Source organism: Megascapheus bottae, chromosome 21 (genome assembly GCF_031878675.1).
Source record: "Megascapheus bottae isolate mThoBot1 chromosome 21, mThoBot2.hap1, whole genome shotgun sequence".
In the NCBI taxonomy this organism is placed as follows: domain Eukaryota; kingdom Metazoa; phylum Chordata; class Mammalia; order Rodentia; family Geomyidae; genus Megascapheus; species Megascapheus bottae.
Genome location: NC_143529.1, coordinates 2,713,942 through 2,733,426, shown reverse-complemented (window position 1 = coordinate 2,733,426; position 19,485 = coordinate 2,713,942). Strand labels below are relative to the sequence as shown.

General features: G+C 39.0%; 1 protein-coding gene across 3 annotated transcripts in view; it reads right to left on the bottom strand.

Annotated features, from left to right (window-relative positions):
• Positions 1 to 19,109, bottom strand: part of Akap19 (A-kinase anchoring protein 19) — a 64,731-nt gene extending 45,622 nt beyond the window's left edge. For all 3 annotated transcript variants that reach the window (XM_090354482.1, XM_090354480.1, XM_090354476.1), the window contains exon 1: positions 18,990 to 19,109. The gene's annotated coding sequence lies outside the window, so the exon portion shown is untranslated. The remainder of the gene's footprint in view (positions 1 to 18,989) is intronic.
• Positions 19,110 to 19,485: the final 376 nt, after the last annotated feature.

Genomic DNA, 19,485 nt, shown 5'->3' with positions numbered 1-19,485 from the left:
GGTCTGATCTCCTAAAGGTGGGGTTGAGGGTTCATATTTTAAGTCAATCTTCCCAGGCTGTCGTCCACATTAGGGCAGTCCAGATAGTCTTGAAATAGGCTGAATCAAGTCAACTAGAAAATAGATGCAAATGATCTCACATTCATTACATTCTGATCCTAGCTATAGACCCAAGTATGTCAGCTTGTTAGAGGACAGGAAAGCCCTGTGTCCCAGCCCCCAGGTAAGTAGGGTTTCATCGTATTCAAACCAAGACAGAAACAATGATCACCCCAAGATCTCTCCTTCCCTCTCTTCCTCCTGTTTCTCTATCAACTTGATTGCTATAACCATATAATAAAATTTTAGAAACAAATTTAAAGCTTGGATCCAATCAAAATGTGGGTAATTATGATAGTCCTGATGAGAAAAAAAGCAATTATTGTGGTTTATTTATTGGTTGAGATCAAAAATTGGCCTAGAAGTCAATTTTTGTTTCAACTAGTTAAACTAGTTATATCTTGAGGCTCCAACTCAGTCTTTTGTAAAAGAATTATGGAAAACTAGGCTGGAAGTTTAGCCTAGTGGTTAAAGTGCTTGCCTAGCATGCATGAAGACCCGGGTTCGACTCCTCGGTACCACATACATAGAAAAAAGCCGGAAGTGGTGCTGAGGCTCAAGTGGTAGAGCTCTGGCCTTGAGAAAGTCCAAGGACAGTGCTCAGGCCCTGAGCTTACGCTCAAAACTGGAAAAAAAAAAAGAATTATGGAAAACTAGAATAAGGACAGAGGAAGGCAAGTAGCAGCCAGAGAAAGGGCATTCTGAACTGGATGGAAGTGATACTACCCCCAAGGATGGTATCTGGCAAAGGCCTGTTTCACCAGCTCCAGAATTGCTCAGCCAGCTCTCCATCTTCAGGAGCCGAATTTACATAGGTTCTCTGATAGTAATGCTGGCTGTAGGCAATTTTGAATATGATGACTTACTTGTTTGACATTATTGTCTGTGTCTGCTTCTCTAACAGATGCTGCACCCTACCGAGCAGAACTAAAATTAGATTATACCAAGCACACATAAATCACTCTTTCCCTTATCACCTTAGAAAACCTTTCAGTTTTCACTGGAAATGGAGTTTATTTTTTTTACTGAGCTTAAAATGGTTATTTTGAGTAAACAAATTGAAGTGAGCTGCAGTATTCTGAAAAACAAAACAAAAAGCCCAACAATTATAGTCTCTAACAAATATTTACTTGTCTTTAAAATCATGAACGAACAAGATGATTGGGAGAGGAAGGGAAGAGGGAAAGTGGGAGAAAATTATGGGAAGAATGTTAAAGAAATAATATACCCACTACCTGACTAACTATAACTCCTCTATACTTCACCCTGACAATAAAATAAAAATTAAGAAAAGCATATATGGTAAAGAGTTGGGGTTTGATTCTGACTGTTAAATGTTTCACAAAGATATTGAGAAAAATCACCTGCATTTTGACTGCATACACACAACACCCAGATTTTCACTGTCTCAATTACTAGAGCAAAAATTTAGATATAAACTAGAATTCCATAAATGAATGTTAAATGAAGTATCATACAATTGAGTGTTCTATGGCTCTTAAAGAATGAGGGAAGTTGATGTACTCATTAATGAGAAAGCCAAACATCCACAGGTGAGATGTGGATATAATTATTCACAACCTATCCTTTTTCATCATTATACATCTTTTCACCGAGGGTTTTTGTTGTTTGGTTAGCTCTGTTTTAGAGTATACATTAAATAAACTTTATGTATATGTACACATGCAAGAAAACCAGAAATGACAAGTCTGTGGGAGGAAAAATCGTACCTTTATAAAATATTCATTGAAGATGTTCCATAAAGCATAAGCATGTATTATTTATGTATTTAAAATACCCTAACTCACAGGGGTGGCTAGGTCACATGGCTACTTCTCAGCAGGGTCAACACTGAGATTCCAGTGTCTTCCATTCCAGCCTCCTCCATTACCTCACTACTGGAACTGGGTAAAGAAAGCAGATAAGCCAACCCAACTCTGTGTGCCTGCCTTACTTAATTCACGATTTCCGAATAGGTTTCTGATTAATTCATCTTCAGCCAACAAAATACTGCTATAATTATTAAAGTACATGGAATATTATCCTTATATTTCTTTAATATGTTGTTAGCATGCCTGGTAAAATAACTCTTTGAGAATTGGTAACAAGGTGTTATTGAAGGATGTTTTTTCTTAAAGAACTGTGTAAAAGATGGTTTCATATTGCTGCAGCATCTTGTACATACTGTGCAACACAATTGTCTATTAATAAAACTAATTATATAATTTCTAGTGTATGCTTATTGTCAAAAAATCACTTCTAGAGTAATTAGTAAATCTGATTACTAAGGACATAACTGTTATTAAGAGTTTGAGTTATTAAAACTATCTAGTGTCATATTTCTCATAGTTATATCTAATCTGTTGAAAATCAATGGCTTTGAGACTTGCTGTGTGAGTTTCATTGATTTGTCTCTTCCCCAAACCAAGTGTGTGTGGGCGGGGGGAGGAGTCATTAAGTTTGTTTCCCACTGTAATGTCCTCATGGACTTATAGAGAGATATTTGCTGCCGCTTTGTAGATACTTTCAAATGCTATCTCATACATTCTCATCTTTGTGTGACAGATTTCCCAGGAAACAAAGCACATGCACACATGTGGCACACAGCCTGAGATAATTCACTATTCCAACAGTGATTTCTGCATTGATTACAGAGTGGCTGATTTTTTTGTCGACCTCACATAGATGAAGTACAAGCGTTTCTAGAGAACTGGTTTTTGTTTGTTTTTGAAGCAGAAGATAATCCAGAAATTTCATGAGGGCAATAACAGACACAATCGCTTGGCTATGTAGAGGGCCTCAGTTCTCGAACAGGGACAGGCTCGCGGTCACCAATGCACTGTAGTGGGCCTTGCTATCATGCACACTATTAAGGGGAATTGAGATATTTCCTGAAAATGCACTTGAATTAAGTGTAAAAGACTTGTGGTGGAGAAGGATATTTAAAATTCATGCTATTGTATCTTTATAACAATTGTCCTTATAAAAGCATGGGATAAATTTTTACTACATTCAGAATAACCAAATGAACCAAAATTTACACCTTAATATCAGGCTGTGCCACAGTAAAAAATGTTTAGGAGGATCAAACTGAGATAGAAAAAATAAAAATAGGAAAAAGTACCTAATAGGGAAGTTATTATAACCTAAGAATTAGAGTGCTAAACTTTCACACCCAAATCAAGAAACTCTTCTTGGGGCCGGGAGTTTGGCCTAGTGGTTAAAGTGTTTGCCTAGCATGCATGAAGACCCGGGTTCGATTCCTCGGTACCACATACATAGAAAAAAAAGCCAGAAGTGGTGCTGAGGCTCAAGTGGTAGAGCTCTAGCCTTGAGAAAGTCCAAGGACAGTGCTCAGGCCCTGAGCTCAAGCCCAGGACTGGCAAAAAAAAAAAAAAAAAAAATCTTCTTGACCTAATTTTTAAGTATACGCTTACAAAGGATTAATGCAGAACAAGAAAAGTTAAGAAAAAAAGATTTTAAAAATTGGATTAAGATATGCAATAATTAAGATTGAAATTCTAGTGAAATATTTTTTGAATATTCAAATTTTTAGAGTAAGAAGAGTGATCATCTTAAATAGAATAGAGACTGAGTGTTACCATGTGAATAAATTGTTCTAAATTAATACAATGCAATGTCAGCAGGGTGCTGGTGGCTCACACCTATAATCCTAGGTACTCAAGAGGCTGAAATGTGAGAAAGGTAGTTCAAAGCCAACCTATGTAGACAAGTTTTGAATGATTAACTGGAGATAAGTCTCACAAGCAAGAAGTGTAGCTGTGCTCAAAGTGGTAGAATGGTAGCCTTGTTCCAAAATGCTGAGACAGCCCCTGAGCTCAAGCCCCTCAACCCACAAACAACAATAATAACAAAACAATGCAGTGTCAAATAGGAATCCATGTAATTAATAATTAGCATTTGGAAGACAATCAAATTTTCAAAAGCTGAACATTATTATTGATACAAAGAATAATGAAAAGGACCTGTAGAATCATGTAATAAGCAAAAGTTACTTGGATTAAGACTTGAATTACTTCGAAAATAAAATGAAAGCCTCTAAGCATCTGTCATAATGCGGGACTGGATTACAAAAGCAAGTTAGTGCAAGGAACGTGAGAAGACAGGCCAGAAGGTCTTCATCTTTAATGAGAAGCTTCAGAAAAATGACCTGACTTTAACAGCTTTGGGGCCTGGGTTATAGACATCCGTTCCCCCTGTGATCCACTTCCAGCATGATTTGAAGACAAATTTTCACAAGAAAAGGAACAGAATTCTTTTCATGTTTTCTTCCTCTGCTCAAATTGAATGCAAATTGTCTCCTTTTACCCCTATCCTAGCATGAAAGCTATTGCTTCTTTCTTCAATTACAAATTCACCACTAGGTCGCAGTCTTAGCTCAAGTGCTTCTTTTAGAAGCTCTGTTCACAAACAGTTTGCAATTTTGATGCTTAAACAAAACTTCTCTCTTAAGATAAACATTGACACAATGACATTTCATGTATCTGTGAGTGCAGGAGTCTGCCTAGACCGTGGCCCATGCACACTGCTTTCTAAGCACACCAACATTCCCATGCTACCCTCACGGAGCTCTCATTCCCAAGATGCCCCATTAGAAGAAATGATTGTGCACTAAAAAGAGTCATTCCATGAGTATTTCAAGCCTCTGGTTTCAATATAGAACCAAGAGTACACAATAATAAGTACACAAGAATAAGTTCACAATTATTGCTCTGTTTCCATTATTTTATCAGTCCTCAGACACCCTTCCTCTGTCCCCCCCCATGTAAATTACCTTGCTGTGTTGGCAAAAACCCACCTCTCCTGATTTTCAGTAGGCATTTGAACTACTAGTTCCCCAAGGGAGCTTCTTAAAGGCATTTAAAAAATTATCTGTAAGTAGATATACAAAAGAGTTGTCATTCAACAAAGCAGCTTATGAATATGTATCGATCAATGTACTCCTTCAAACATGATTACCTTTCCTTCCTTCCTACCCCTTCCTTTACGCTTCTTAATTTTGTAGGAAATTTATTGATTCTCATGAGCTGTATGTAATTCGTGCCCGTGTGTGTGTGTGTGTGTGTGCGCGCACGCATACCAGTCCTTGGGCTTGAATTTAGTGCTTGGGAGCTGTCCTGAGTTTTTTTTTTTTGCTACCATTTGAGCCACAGCTATATTTTTCCAGCTTTTTTTTTTTTGGTAGTTATTTGAAGATACACATGTCTTGAGTCTCTAAAGCTTTTCTGCCTAGGTTGTCTTCCATCAACCGTCTTTAGTTATCAGCCTCCCAAATAGCTAGGATTACAGGTGTGAGCCACCAGTACCTGGCTTTAATATTCAGTATTTTAACCTGTCAATGTGAAACCAGTGTTTAGATCTCAGGACCGTTTGCCTCTATATGACAAAGAAAAATGACGAAGGGCAAAGAAAAGACACGTGCTTATTACATGACAGCCTTAGGAACATTGCACTCCAGTACAAACATGAACTATGTGGCTTGAGTAGACAGGGAAGTAGGGCAGGGGTGAGAGTACTTGCAAACAGTCCTAGTTACTGATGTGACCTGCCTGTCCAGGGTTTTGTAATTAGTAAGCAGGCACTCAACCACTAGACCATACTTCTAGCCTTTTTTTGCACTGGTTATTTTTCAGACAGGGCTGTGCACCTGATAGTGATCAATTCAGGCTTCCTGCTGTAGTGTGATGATGGGTCCACACCATCACATCCGACTCCTTTTGTTCAGATGGACTTTCATAAACCTTTCTGTGCACACTGGTCTAGAATTGTAACCCTTTTGATTTCAACCTCCCAAATAAGTAGGCTTATAGATGTGAGTCACTGGTGCCTGAATATGTGAAGAATTTTTGAAACATTAATGTTTGAATGAAAAAAATAGAGACTAATTCTTATATTGCATGTAAACTGCATATACTAACACAAAAACAATACTAAATTAGTACACATGTATATATACATATATACAAACATATATATGTACACTTATGTGTACATATATACATTTTGCTTATCTATGACCTATCTATTCCACTTTCTGGCAAACACTAAAGACCCAGAGAGGCAGGCTTATTACTAACTGCACAAGTTCCTTAATTGGTAGCCAAGACTGGTTCTGAAAGACTTAATCTCTCTAAATACCAAGCTTAGTTTATCTAGGGTTGAAAGAGATGATGCTGGCACATTCACTAGCTTAGAATGATAATAAAAACCCTCCAAGTGCATTTACAGTGTAACATCATCCAGCTTCTTGAGTTATTAATGCAATGTCACCTGATGGCTAATGGACACTGGGCACTCGAGGCTCCATCTTCTATGGAAGATGATGTATTACCCAGTAATTTGATTACCAGTATTGGGACTTTGCCATGAAAAGGAATCTGATTTCATTTCTGGGGTGGAAAGAAACAAAGCCACGAGTAAACTCTTAAGTTTTGTTTGTGTTTGTTTTCCATGCAGGCATTTCAGTGAGATATCAGGGTCATCTAGTAGCTTCCATTCATCTCTTAATTTATTGCCTCCTTGACTGTCACCTATTTCCTTGCTGTGTCCACACACAGATCAGAACTTTCCATGGACTGTGATAGGGGTCTGCTCTCCTAGCAATCTAAGTCACTCAATGCCTTTAGCATAAAATCAGAAACACTGTTTTCCAATTTCATGCCAATACCCTTTAGGAAGATGTAGGAGTCGTGAAGAAATTGTTGTGAGCTTGCACTCTTGTCTCTGAGCTGTTGTGAGCTTGCACTCTGTCTCTGAGCTGTTGTGAGCTTGCACTCTGTCTCTGAGCTGTTGTGAGCTTGCACTCTGTCTCTGAGCTGTTGTGAGCTTGCACTCTGTCTCTGAACTGCTTATTTGACATTAACTGACTGCTTTGCCTCAATTCACATGAATTCTGCCTCTTTGGTAAATTTAGATTTAGGTACAGAGGCTATGGACAGAGATAGTAAATAAAATGGTGAGAAGTGCTCTAGCATCCATTATCAGGCATAGGATATAGCAAAATGGACAAAAATGGTTTAGTTTCCAAATTTCATATTTGTAATCAAGTATTACAACTTCCAGGTGATTTCTGAGATCAAGCAAGTCTCTAGTGAGAACTGCCAAAATCACTCTGTACCAGAGAAGGAAGTGCATTGCTAATTACTATTACTATTCTAGTGTATTCTCTGCTTCCAGTTTATTCAGCTTGCTTTGTATCGTTATTATCTGTCCTCTTTATCAGAACTCATTTCAATTCACTCATCAGAGGCTGAGCTACCTACAGGAATTTTTAGATGATTTGTCATCTTCCCACTATCTGTTCTATGTGAAACACTGTCGATTTCTAAGAAGAAAGTAATACTGGTTCCTATTCCTTGATCAAATATTCACTACGTGACTTGTATGGGAACAACACGCACTAAGTAGTGGAGACATTCTGATGTTGGACTCCTCCATTTTGTTGTCATTGTCCCTAGGCATCACCTATACTCTGGCCAGTGTTTCATTTTACTTTACAATCTCAGCTCAGCAGCATTGCAGATGCGTACTATATCAGAAGCTCTCAGTTGGGTTCTAGCAATCTCTTTTAATAAACACTCTGTGCAACTGAAACACAAGCTAAAGTTTGAAAGCAACTGTGACATATCAATAATGCCCTCAATACGTGCCATTTAGTGTAGCACCATAGATGTCTAAGTGAAACTGGTGTGGAACTGTTTCATCTTGTTATAGGTGTCATATTCCCCTAGGGTTTGTACAGCAAGGCCACACTATTAAATTATAGAGCTCTTCAGAAGAACATAGTCCATCCCACTACAAGAACTCTAACAAGAGGCAGATCCTGGGACACACAACAGGAACAAGAAGACATCTTAGCTTGCAGATGAGTGGAAAGCACTTTTCTTTTTTCAGGGATTGCAGATTATTTAGAGGAAAAGTCTGTCTGAGCTTAGGACAAGTTGGCCAAGTGAAATGCCCTCCATAGAGAATGGTACATAGTGGAGTAATAACACCAGAGAAAGGTCTGCAGAGACATGGAGTTCTGGAAAAGGAAAGTGTGATTCTTTATGGAGTGATTTTCTGAAGCCCGTGTTGCAGACATAGTAGTATGGAAATCTGAGGAGTCCGGAGTCTATGTGACAGCTCTTGCAACTCTTTTTGTCCTTTTAGAAAAACCTTAAAAATAGTTTATAGATTAAAAATGGGTTGAGGCAATTGTAATGTTGGCACAGTAAGTACATGTTGTAGCCACAGCATGACAAAATGTAGATAGGTAATATTTACCTGTTACAGGCACTCTAGTTTGACGACATAATTTTAATTCTTGGTTACCTGATTTTTCCATGGCTCACAATACACTTACCTTTCCCCTGGGACTGGAATGAGATGCACAAAATCAGTAAGATTGCAAAGGTAGGAAAATCAGTAAGATTGCAAAGGTAGGAAATATAATTTTTTTGTCAAATAAAGGAGATTAGAAAAATACACTTGTTAACACAGATGCTCCCCTCAATTTTTTTCCACAAAAATACAAAATAGCAAATAAGTAAAAAGAAAATAAAGTAGAAACATAAGAATTTTGAGGCCCCATATACATTACCCCAACAATACAATACAATACAAAATAAGAATAACATAGAGCTTATATAGCTTATATAAAATTTCTAAGAATTGTTCTATAATTAAGGCTTTGCGATTTATAATAAGCATTTCTAATGAATCCTATTAGCATCACTAATGGCCAGTAGTAAATATACATCTAATTTTCATGATTGGATTTTAATTTCTTGTTACCTAATAACTTATGAGGGCTGAAAAACAAAAAAAAAGAAGAAAGAATTTAGAGGATGATAGTAAGTTTTCCCCTTTTCCAGGAAGAATTTGAGAAGGGGAGGTAAATTTTATTGAGTTTCAGTCAACATACTAAGCCTCTTTGACTTTTCTTTTATATCACTTTGATATAACTTATAATATTGTTATCACTGTAGTATTTTCAGCCAAATCATAGGCAATAACTTGTGGTCTTCCTATTTGCATAAGAAAAATATTTTCATAGCAATCAAACATTCATGACACTGGAAATGATTACATTTTTAAAATGTCTTTTTTGAATTAATATCTTGAACAACTAAATCATGTCACCAGGAAACAGACATTATGTCACCAGAAATGTTCTGCGGCAAGTGCACTTGATTTCAGTAAAGACAGGTAATGTTGTGAACCAGGGCCATAATTTTTTTTTAACACAAAATAAAGGCACTGAAGCCTTGTCTGAAATACAATTGTAAAATCTTGATAGTGCAGCCATAAATATTTCTGATACCATCCCATGCTTTTTATTACTTGATCTGTCCTTTTGCATCATCTTCCATTGTCTAGTCGAGTTTCTTCACGCAGGGTTGCCATACATGTTACCAGATGACCATGTTTCCAAAATTATGCCCTGGCATTGATTCTGTGAAACCCACACACCTGACTTCGTCCGACGCCACTCTTTCAGCAGTGTGTCTCTGGGACAAGCAGTACTCAGACTGCTGCTGAAGGACGAGGCTGGACACCACCCTAGATCCAAAAGACTCACCTAAATAGCCTACTGTGCCTGGCAAACCAGCCTCTGCACATAGTTTATAACCCAAAAGAAAAACTAATTTCACTTTCTTTTTCCAACTTCAAGGATGACAAAAAAGATGAAAGCAAAAAACAAACAAAACATAGAATAACACCTGCATTGAAACTGGGATTCAGTAATTGCCTATTTTGTGTCAGATGTCTCATCAGGTGCATTCATTATTTTTTTTTTAAGATTCATTACCATAACGAATCAGTGGCATATATGTTAGTCCACTGTCTCTAAAATGGAAAGAATAAGTCTCAGATCAATGTGGTAATTGGCCAAAGGTCACACAGGTGGTAAATATCATCATTGGTAAATCCTTCAGTTAGTCTGAATGCTCCTTCCACTTGCATTTGCCATGTGGAGCAGTACACATTCTTTACCAGAACCCAGAAGCAGAACATCATTTCAAACAGAGATGACCCTTCTCTTCAGAACACCTAGATGTAGCTCACACAGTTGCCAAAGATTACTTGGCAGTCTCTAATTTCATCTCTTCTCTCTCCAGCTTATGTTTCTTGCTGGCAGAATAGTAGGATCTAGGAATAGAATCTCCTCAGTTGGGTGAATTTAAGCTGTTCTTCAGAGATAGGCACCACTGAATATTATCACAACAACCACTGAATATTATCACAACAACAACAACAACAACAAGCCATACTTCTTGAGTAACTAGATATGTTTTCCTCTTTAGGCTTTATTGTAAACACATCTCAATGAACTTTAGTGATTTTTTCAAAAGATTCTTTTAGACACAACCTGTCATTGAATTTATTGAATTTTGGGATAGGATATTTAGATTGCTGTAAGATAAATCTGTCCAACTGTGAGAAATGACAGAGAGAAGCATTGATCTGGATCAAAGAACAGGCACCAAGCTTGCCAAATTCTATGAATCTAGGTAATAGGTGAAAAGGACAGAAGCAAGAAAGTTTTGAAGCTATCATGGCCACGAACTAGACAAGCTAAGAAGAGGGAGTCAGCAAGACAAGAGAGGACAAATAGAGAGTGGACACAGAAGAATAGTTAGTGTGGGTACCTCCACAGAAAACTTAACAAGAATTTCCTAGGAGAAGATTTTTCTAAGCTAGAAACTACAACATCTCATTAAAATAGTTTTATAAGGCCGAGTCCATATGGAATATAAACTGATAAACTGGAAACATCCAATGATAAACATTTCAAATATCCTTGGGTCTCAATAACACGATTGTGGTTTAAAAAAAAAGCTTGAGATAAAGCTAAATAGAATCACTAGGTGCAGAAGACCGAAACAGATTACTTATATGTACTTGAGGCAGCAGGGAGGAGCTGGAATTATGCTTGTAGGTATAGCTGTCCATGTGCTGAGCACTGTGAAACAGGTTGAGAGAAATGCAGCTGCTATTGCAGCCATGTACAGCCAGGATACATGGAGCAAGAAGCCACAGCTAGGCTGAGTGATGATAAAAAGAGAGGGGAAGGAGTGATGGGAAATTACAACAGCATCTTCTCAAAGGTCTGAAAAGCATTTCCTAAGAAATGACCTTCAAGCTGAGACTATCAAGGCTAGCAAGGAGTTTCAAGGAGAAGAAGCAAGGTGTGAGACTCTAAGGCAGAGGGGAGCATTTACTAGAGTTTGGGGATGGGATAGAACATTGGCTTCTACTTGTCTTTTCTTTTTTTTTGCCAGCCCTGGGGCTTGAACTCAGGGCCTGGGCACTGTCTTTGGGCTTTTGCAAGTCTAGCACTCTACCACTTGAGCCACATCACCACTTCGAGCTTTTTCTATGTAGATGGTACCGAGGAATTGAACCCAGAGCTTCATACATGCTAGGAAAGCACTCTAATCACTAGGCCATGCTCCCAGCCCCTAGCTTCTAATTTTCAAATAGAATTTTTTTCCTCAAATATTTCTTACTACTACTGCTATCCCCTTCATATTATTCTTTTCTTTCCCAGTTGGGTATACTTTCTTCTTTATCCCTTTGAAGATTTTGGACATGTTTTATCATGAGATTGATTTCACACTTACAAGTCTCAGGTCCTACTTCTTTCACATGCTTACTGCCACACACAGTTGTTTTGTGGTATAATTTTCAGTGTTGATTGTAATCTACTCATTAGAAGGGAATTCTGTATGGGGAAATTGTCTACAGGATACTTTCCAGAGTAAGAGAATCAGATCTCTTTTGAGGGTGATTTCTCAAGTTCACCTCTCTCTAGACAGTTCACATGATTTCAGACAAACCAAGCTACCAATAGCCCAAGACCCAGGGTTTTGGTTTCCAGCAGGTGATATTGTCACATTCATAATCTGGAATATGAATAACCTCATTGTTTGCTTGAGATGATGAGTAGAATTTCCAGTACAATTTCAAAGTCAGAATCAACCTTTATCACACAAGCTGAAGCTTTCTTCCCAGCACCTGAACCCTGGATTCTGCTTTGAGGGAGGTTATTAGAATCCACTTGAGGTGTTTTTTGGCTGTTCTGTTCCTGTGCCTTGGACTTGGGGCCTGGGTGCTGTCCTTGAGCTTTTTTGCCCAAGGCTAGCTAGCACTCTGCTACTTTGAGCCATATCTCCAGTTCTAGATTTGTTTTCTAACTGGAGATGAGTCTCATGGACTTCTTGCCCAGGCTGGATTTGAATTTCTCAGACTCATGAGCAACTCTATTTGAAGTTTTAAGACCTCAAATGTTGTTGTAAAAATTCTAAGAATCTGTTTGGGCCTAAGATTCTGTCTTATGCTCTGACTTTGGAGTCATTCTTTAATTCTGATACCTGATGTTGTAGTAGATTTGAAAAATTCCTTAAAACCCAAATTCATCTTGTTTTCCCCCCTTCCCTTTCCTATTTCAAATAAACAAATGAACATATATATATATATAATATACCAGGTAACAATGTCAGATATTGTAACAATATGAGGTTAACCAAAGGGCAACAAAAGAGAAGAGAAATAACATGGTACATTAAGAACAATAATCACATAATATACTCACAGGATACCTATAATGTCTAGCATTTACAGGACTGGGGAATGGTCAAAATAGAGAATAAGACCGAGTTGTGTAAGTAATATTAAGAATCTAGATTTGTGGGAGCTCACAGTGAGGCTCACAGGTAAAAATACCTGCCTACCAAGTGTGAGACCTTGAGTTCAAACCCCCCAGTATTGCTTCCCTCCTAATCTATTTTTTCCCTGTAGCAAATGAGCAGCTAATAAAAATGTTTAATAGCTTGTGCTGGGAGTATGGCCTAGCGGTAGAGTGCTTGCCTAGCTTGCACAAAACCCAAGTTCGATTCCTCAGTACCACATACATGGATGAAGCCAGAAGTGGCACTGTGGCTCCAGTGGTAGAACTCTGAGCTTTGAGAAAGCCCAAGGACATGCTCATACCCTGAGTTCAAGGCCCAGGACTGGCAAAAAAATGTTTAATATCATTTTCATTTTTAATGTATAATGGACACTACATTGGATCCAAAACAAGGCAGATCCAGGGTAAGTCCACATTAGTTCAGTAGTTGATGCTGGTGACTGGAACTAAAGTAATGCCAATGGACATTACTTGAAAGAGACCTGGGTAGTTAATAGAACTTGCTTATGGATTGAATTGAGGGGTTGGGACAGAATTCACTCTCAGGTATTTGGTTGGAATATCTGAGTAGTTAAGACCAACAACAACAGAAAATAGAGAGAAGGAACAAGAAGGAATTAGTATGACAAGACAATCTCACGTTCAGTGTGGGCCTCGTTGCATTTAAGGTATCAGTGATACATCCAAATGGAAATATTAAAAAAAGCAATGAGCTCTATGTGGGAACCTAAAAGAAAACTGAATTTTTAAAAGTAATGTGATTTCCTTTAGAGTGAAATCAGAGTGTAGAGAGAAGCACTTGTGCCTCATTCTAGGAAATTTTATTCTTTAATGGTTGGCAAAGAGGAGCCAAGAAAAATAGCCATGTAGCAACTGCTGAAGGGAAGTTTCCATTAAGGCTGGCTTCCATCCTTAAGAAAAGGGAGCCTTGGGAATATCTACTGAAGATGGAAACAGGTCCACTAGTCAAGAAATTTGGGTAACCTTTAGAAGCTGGCAGAAGTAAAGAAAAATATCCTTTTCTAGAGCTGCCAGAGGAAACACAGCTGTACCAACATCTCAATTTTAGCTCAGCAAACTCTTTCCAGAATCTGAACTCTCCAACTGTAAGATACATTTGAGGGACTGTGCAAGCACTAGAAAACTGATATTAAAAAATCAAAGAAAACCAAAGCAAAATAAAAGAAACATTTTGAGAACTGGATAAAAACTGTACTATGAGAATGCTCTTGGAGGGAGACAGGTTCTCTCCAGAAATAGAATCTGCTAAACTTTGATCATGAGCTTCCCAGCCTCAGAAACTATGAGCAAATATGCTTCTACTGTTTAGATCAATTTCTTGAACTGTAGTATTTTGTCATAGCAGTACACATGGACTATGGCAGAAATTACTGGAAGGAGGAAAGAACAAACAATACCAGAGCAATAGCGGTGTAACTTAGGGGTTAACAGCAGAGAGAAGCTTAGCATCTTTCTCTGAAGGCCACCAGCAGGCTAAGGCCTTTCTCTCCATGCTTCCTGTCTGGAATCGCACAGTGACCGCAAGATGGCCAAGCACGCTGGGTGTGCCGTGAGTCGGAAAATACCTGAGTCACCTTTATCCTGAGTTCTTTTTATTTTGACCAACTGTCTTTCACCTTTCATATGCGAATGCTATCTCACCTTTTTATTTGGTGTGGTAATTTTGTAGTGTGCCAACCTGACTAACCTTGCTTAATGCCTTGGGTTTCCTTTTTCTCCACATTTCTGTTTAGTGGTTACAGTTCCAGGAAGAAGTCTTGATTTCTGTAGATAACCCATACCAGCAGGTTTGAGTCTGTCCTATGACTTCCATTTCATGCTGTGAATTCCAGTGTTATTGCATTCCCCTTTCACAAACTTCCTATCTATCGACTCCAAACTTCAAGATCTCATGGGTGGGTCCTGGCAGGGATCTTCTTCTGGGATGGAGATTTCATTGTGTTCTCATGTAGCAGAAAGAGACAAGGATGCTCGCTGGGCTCTGAAGTTTTTTTTTTTTCATATTTCAAATTCATTGTTTTCTTGCTGGCACTGTAGCTGGGCTTGAATTCAGGCCCTCATGCTCTCACTTGCCTTTTTTGCTCAAGGCTAGTCTTCTACCATTTGAACCATGCCCCAACTCTAGCTTTCTCAGAGTTAACTGGAGATAAGAGTCTCAAGGACTTTTTTGCCTAGGATGGTTCAAATCGTGATCCTCAGATCTCAGCCAATTAAGGAGCTAGCTTTACAGGAATGAACCACTAGTAGGGGGCATGGGAGTCTTTCTTTCTTCCTTCCATTTTTCCTTCCTTTCTTTCTTGGCCAGTTCCAGGGCTTGAGCTCAGGGCCTGAGCATTGTTCTTGGGGCTTTCACCAAGGCTAGAGTTCTACCACTTGAGGCACAGAACCACTTCCAGGTTTTTTTTTTCCTATGTATATGGTACAGAGGAATCAAATCCAGGTCTTCGTTACATGCCAGGCAAGCACTCTACCGCTAGGCTGAATTCCCAGCCTGGGGTCTCTTTTATAAGGGCACTAATTGCATTTGTGAGGTTATCCTTATGGCATAATCATCCCATAAAGGTCCCATCTCCAAATATCATTCCATTGGAGATTAGGATTTCAACAATTAAATGTTGAGGAGATGTAAACATTCATCTACTTCACTGATATTATCAACCATTATTTTCAATTTCAAGGACTTATAGTAATTAGAGTTAATGACTCTTCTTAATGGATTGTTATCCTGGTCATTTACTCTTTCAAATTATACCTTTATTTTTTGCCAGTCCTGGGGCTTGAACTCAGGGCTTAGGCACCAGGGCTCTATACACACTAGGCAAGCACTGTACCACTAAATCACATTCCCAGTCCCAACTTTTTAAAATTGAATGCCATTTTTCTTGAGCCCACAAAATTGGTACCATTCATATCCAGATAATCATTTGCTTTCTACTTCAAATGATCTATAAAATGCCTTTTCTCATCTCCTTCTTAGCATCCTGCTCAAAGCCTGGAAAAGGATCCAGAACTCAGATGGAATGTTAATAAGAAACCAGTGACCCATGAATTAATGATGAATAGTGACAGAAGGCGATGGTAGTGTTTGCCATTCAGCTCAATAGTCTTTGCTGGCAGGTTCCCATCCTGTAATAAATAAATCCTTTGATTGCTGAAAACCATGGTTCCCAATAAAAAAAACAACAACAAAAAGAGACCAGAGACCAGATAGAATTAGAAGACCAAAGACTTGTAATCTGAGAATTCCAGTCTCCCTGACCCTTTTAAACAAACTTAAGCTGGGTGGGGTGAAGGATTTGATAGCCAACTAAGCTGGGTTTGGTTCTGCTGCCTGCATAGCCATATGACTGTGCGCTCATTTTTCACAAAATTGCACCGAGAATACCAGCCAAACAAGAGTGCTGAAAAGATATTGCTGAATAATAATGTAAAACTTCTGGAAGACAAAAAGTACTAGGGAAATGATCAGATCCTTCATTAAGACCTTTTAAAATATTGTGTAATCCTAAAATGTCCCTTGGTAAGCGTATTGCAGGTCTACATGCAAGACCACTAACCTTTCTACTACAGTCTGAGGTCAAACGGTAGCAATGTCCAAGCTCACCCAGTTCATTAAAGAGCAAAGGGAGAAAGTTTTGGCATGAACATGAGGACCTTTGAGAAAACCGCAAGGCCTGGACCTCAGTCAGAAAGCTGCTGCTGTAGGCGCTCCACCAAGAACTTGTCACAAGACAAGTGGGAAGTGAGTGGGTGGGGAGATTGCTTTCCTCTGTGACTGCCACTAACCGGTTTTTCACCTGGTCTGTAGGTTCCCACAAGCAAGCTGCCAAGCCCAGGGATTCCCAGACAGAAATACAATCACAGCTGTGTTTGGAATCTGTTCACAAACATTTGAACAGTTCAACACAGGACCAATTTGACTTTGACAGGACACATTCTCAAAAGACTGAATTGGGGAGGAAGAGATCACATAAAAATGATCTAACGATGAAGAATATTAAAAGATGAAGAAGGGGCGACCCGAAAGTAAAACAATGGTTTAAGCTTTATCAGGATATAAATATTTCATCAATAACCTTCTGCTAAAAGGCATGCAATGAAGTGTGGCTATGGCTCAGAGGGTGGGGCAGTAGCCTTGAGCTGAAGAGCTCAGGGACAGTGCCCAGACCCAGAGTTCAAGCCCCATGATTAACAAAAAAACTACATAAAAGCATGCAGCAATATGGATCTTCTGTTACATGTGTAACTATTTTAGTTTATGATTTAATTTTTTTTGGCCTATTGTAAGGCTAGACCTCTGGGCCTCGGCACTGTCTCTGAGCTTCTTTGTGCTCAGGGCTAGTGCTCTACCACTTAAGCAACAGCATCACTTCTGGCCTTTTCTGATTAATTTAGTGAAGATAAATCTCATGAACTTTCATGCCCAGGTTGGCTTTGAACCACCATCCTCAGATTTTCGCCTCCCGAGTAGCAAGAATTACAGGTATGAGCCTGTTTATTTATTGACTTTTTATTGTGAACTTTCATCATCATATCTGGACTCTGTGCTTTCTGTCTATGGCACACAGAGTCCAGGAGAGCGATACTTTCATAAAGAGAGACAGTATTATTACATCTTTTAAAATGGAACAATAGAGCACTGCTTTCCTTTTTCCTCTGCTCCTAGTTATAGGTTTGACATGAGTAGAATTCTATTTAATAGTCATTTTCCTTATTCAGCTATAAATCTATGGCTGCAACAAGAAGCTATTTTTCACAGAACAACGACTTCTGCTAGCACAGCAGCTCAAGCAGGCTTTTGCTCTGAACTGACAGGATTTGGGGGGGAAATGGGCATTTAAAACATTTCTGTTAAGACTTCTAAACCAGTGGGGTGTGTGTGTGTGTGTGCCTGTGTGTGTGTGTGTGTGTGTGTGTGTGTGTGTGTCTGTGTGTGTGTCTGTGTGTGTGTATGGTTTTTGGTACCATTACTGGAGCTTGAACTCAGGGCCTGGGTGTTATCTCAAATTTTTTTTTCTCAATGCTGGCCTTCTGCCACTTGAGCCACAGCTCCACTTTAGTTTTGGGGTGGTTAATTGGATATAAGAGTCTCATAGACTTTCCTGTCTCGGCTGCATTTGAACTGTCATTCTCGTGTGTGTGTGTGTGTGTGTGTGTGTGTGTGTGTGTGTGTGTGTGTTGTAATAATCGGGTTTTGAACTCAGGGCTCACTCTACAACTTGACCCATAGCTCCAATATGCTTTGATTTTAGTTATATTTTAGAGTCACATTCCTTTTACTTATTCTTCCCAAGTAGTTGAAATTTCAGACAAGAACCACAGTTGCCTGGCTTGTTGTTATTTGAGGTAGGGTCTTGCTAACTTTTTTTCAGCCTGGATCTTACCTACTTAGTAGCTGAGATCACAAGTACAATAAATTAAGCTATGCTTAGCTATTTAAGAACAGATTGAATGAATTTGAGAAATAAAAAATATAAAATGAGTTTCTGGGTCTATTCTTGAAGGATGAGGTGTATCACAAGTCAAGTTGGCTGATGTACATGGCTGCAAAGGACTTTTTCATGTCAGTATTTTGTTCAGAGTTCATAGACATTTCCTGAACTTGAATTCTTACACCTAACATTGATGGATACATAGTGGAATTCAGTCCTTACATTGAGTAGGTGATTCTTTCATTAAACCTATTGTTGGTACAGATTTTTTTCAAGACACGATTATTCCCGTATCACACTTCTTGCTGTGGATCACACATCATGCTATATACTAGGGACATGTGTGTAATAATCCAGAGTTCTTCCCTTCAGGACTCTGTAGAATACAGTGGGTAGTAAACAAATAAGCAGCTAATAACATGACAGAATGTTAAGGATAGATTCCAATGGCAGGAAGAAAAGGTGGCTTGTGGACAGAATCCATCTGTAGGATGTTTGCATTCCACACACTTGGGTATCTGGGAATTCCTTTCCACCTCCAAATCACAGCCATGTCTGTTCGATGTACTCCAGCCCCAGCTTCCGATGATGGACAAGGGGTACACCTTGACCCAGGCCAGAATCCAGAGAAACTTAACCAGTGAGCTATGGCAGTTAACTATAGTTAGGAGAATGTGGTCTTTAGAAAAGCAGGAAAAAAAGACTGAGATCGGGGTCGGGGGACTGGGCATATTACTCACTTGGGAAGAATCTGCTCCCCAGGCAGTGCTCTAACATGCAGTGGGTGCTGCCTTCTGGCAAGAAGCTTTAGTTTCCACCATGGCTGCTGTAGGCATGGCAGCTGCCATTCCTGACACAGACCAACACAAGAGCAAGGCAGACACTGCAATGCCATTTATGACCTAGTCAGAGAAGTCATACACCATTGTTTTGACTACATTTGTCACCAGGCTGTCTCTGAGCCACGGTGGAAAGAGACTCTAGACAGCTTTCCTTGAAAGTTTGCCTTATTTTTGAAAACAAATGGAAAGAATTCCAATTACTTGCCTAAACTAGAACATTAACTTCTAATAAGAATGAAGGCAGGAGAGCATGAGATTCAGTTTTCCACTGTATACACACCAAGAACTTCCCTGCCCAATATAGTGTCATATGTCAGGCCAAGGGATCGGAAACTACTCTACATGGAGTAAGGGAGTAAGTTCATTCTCTTTGGTTCCTTTTTATTTTTTGGAA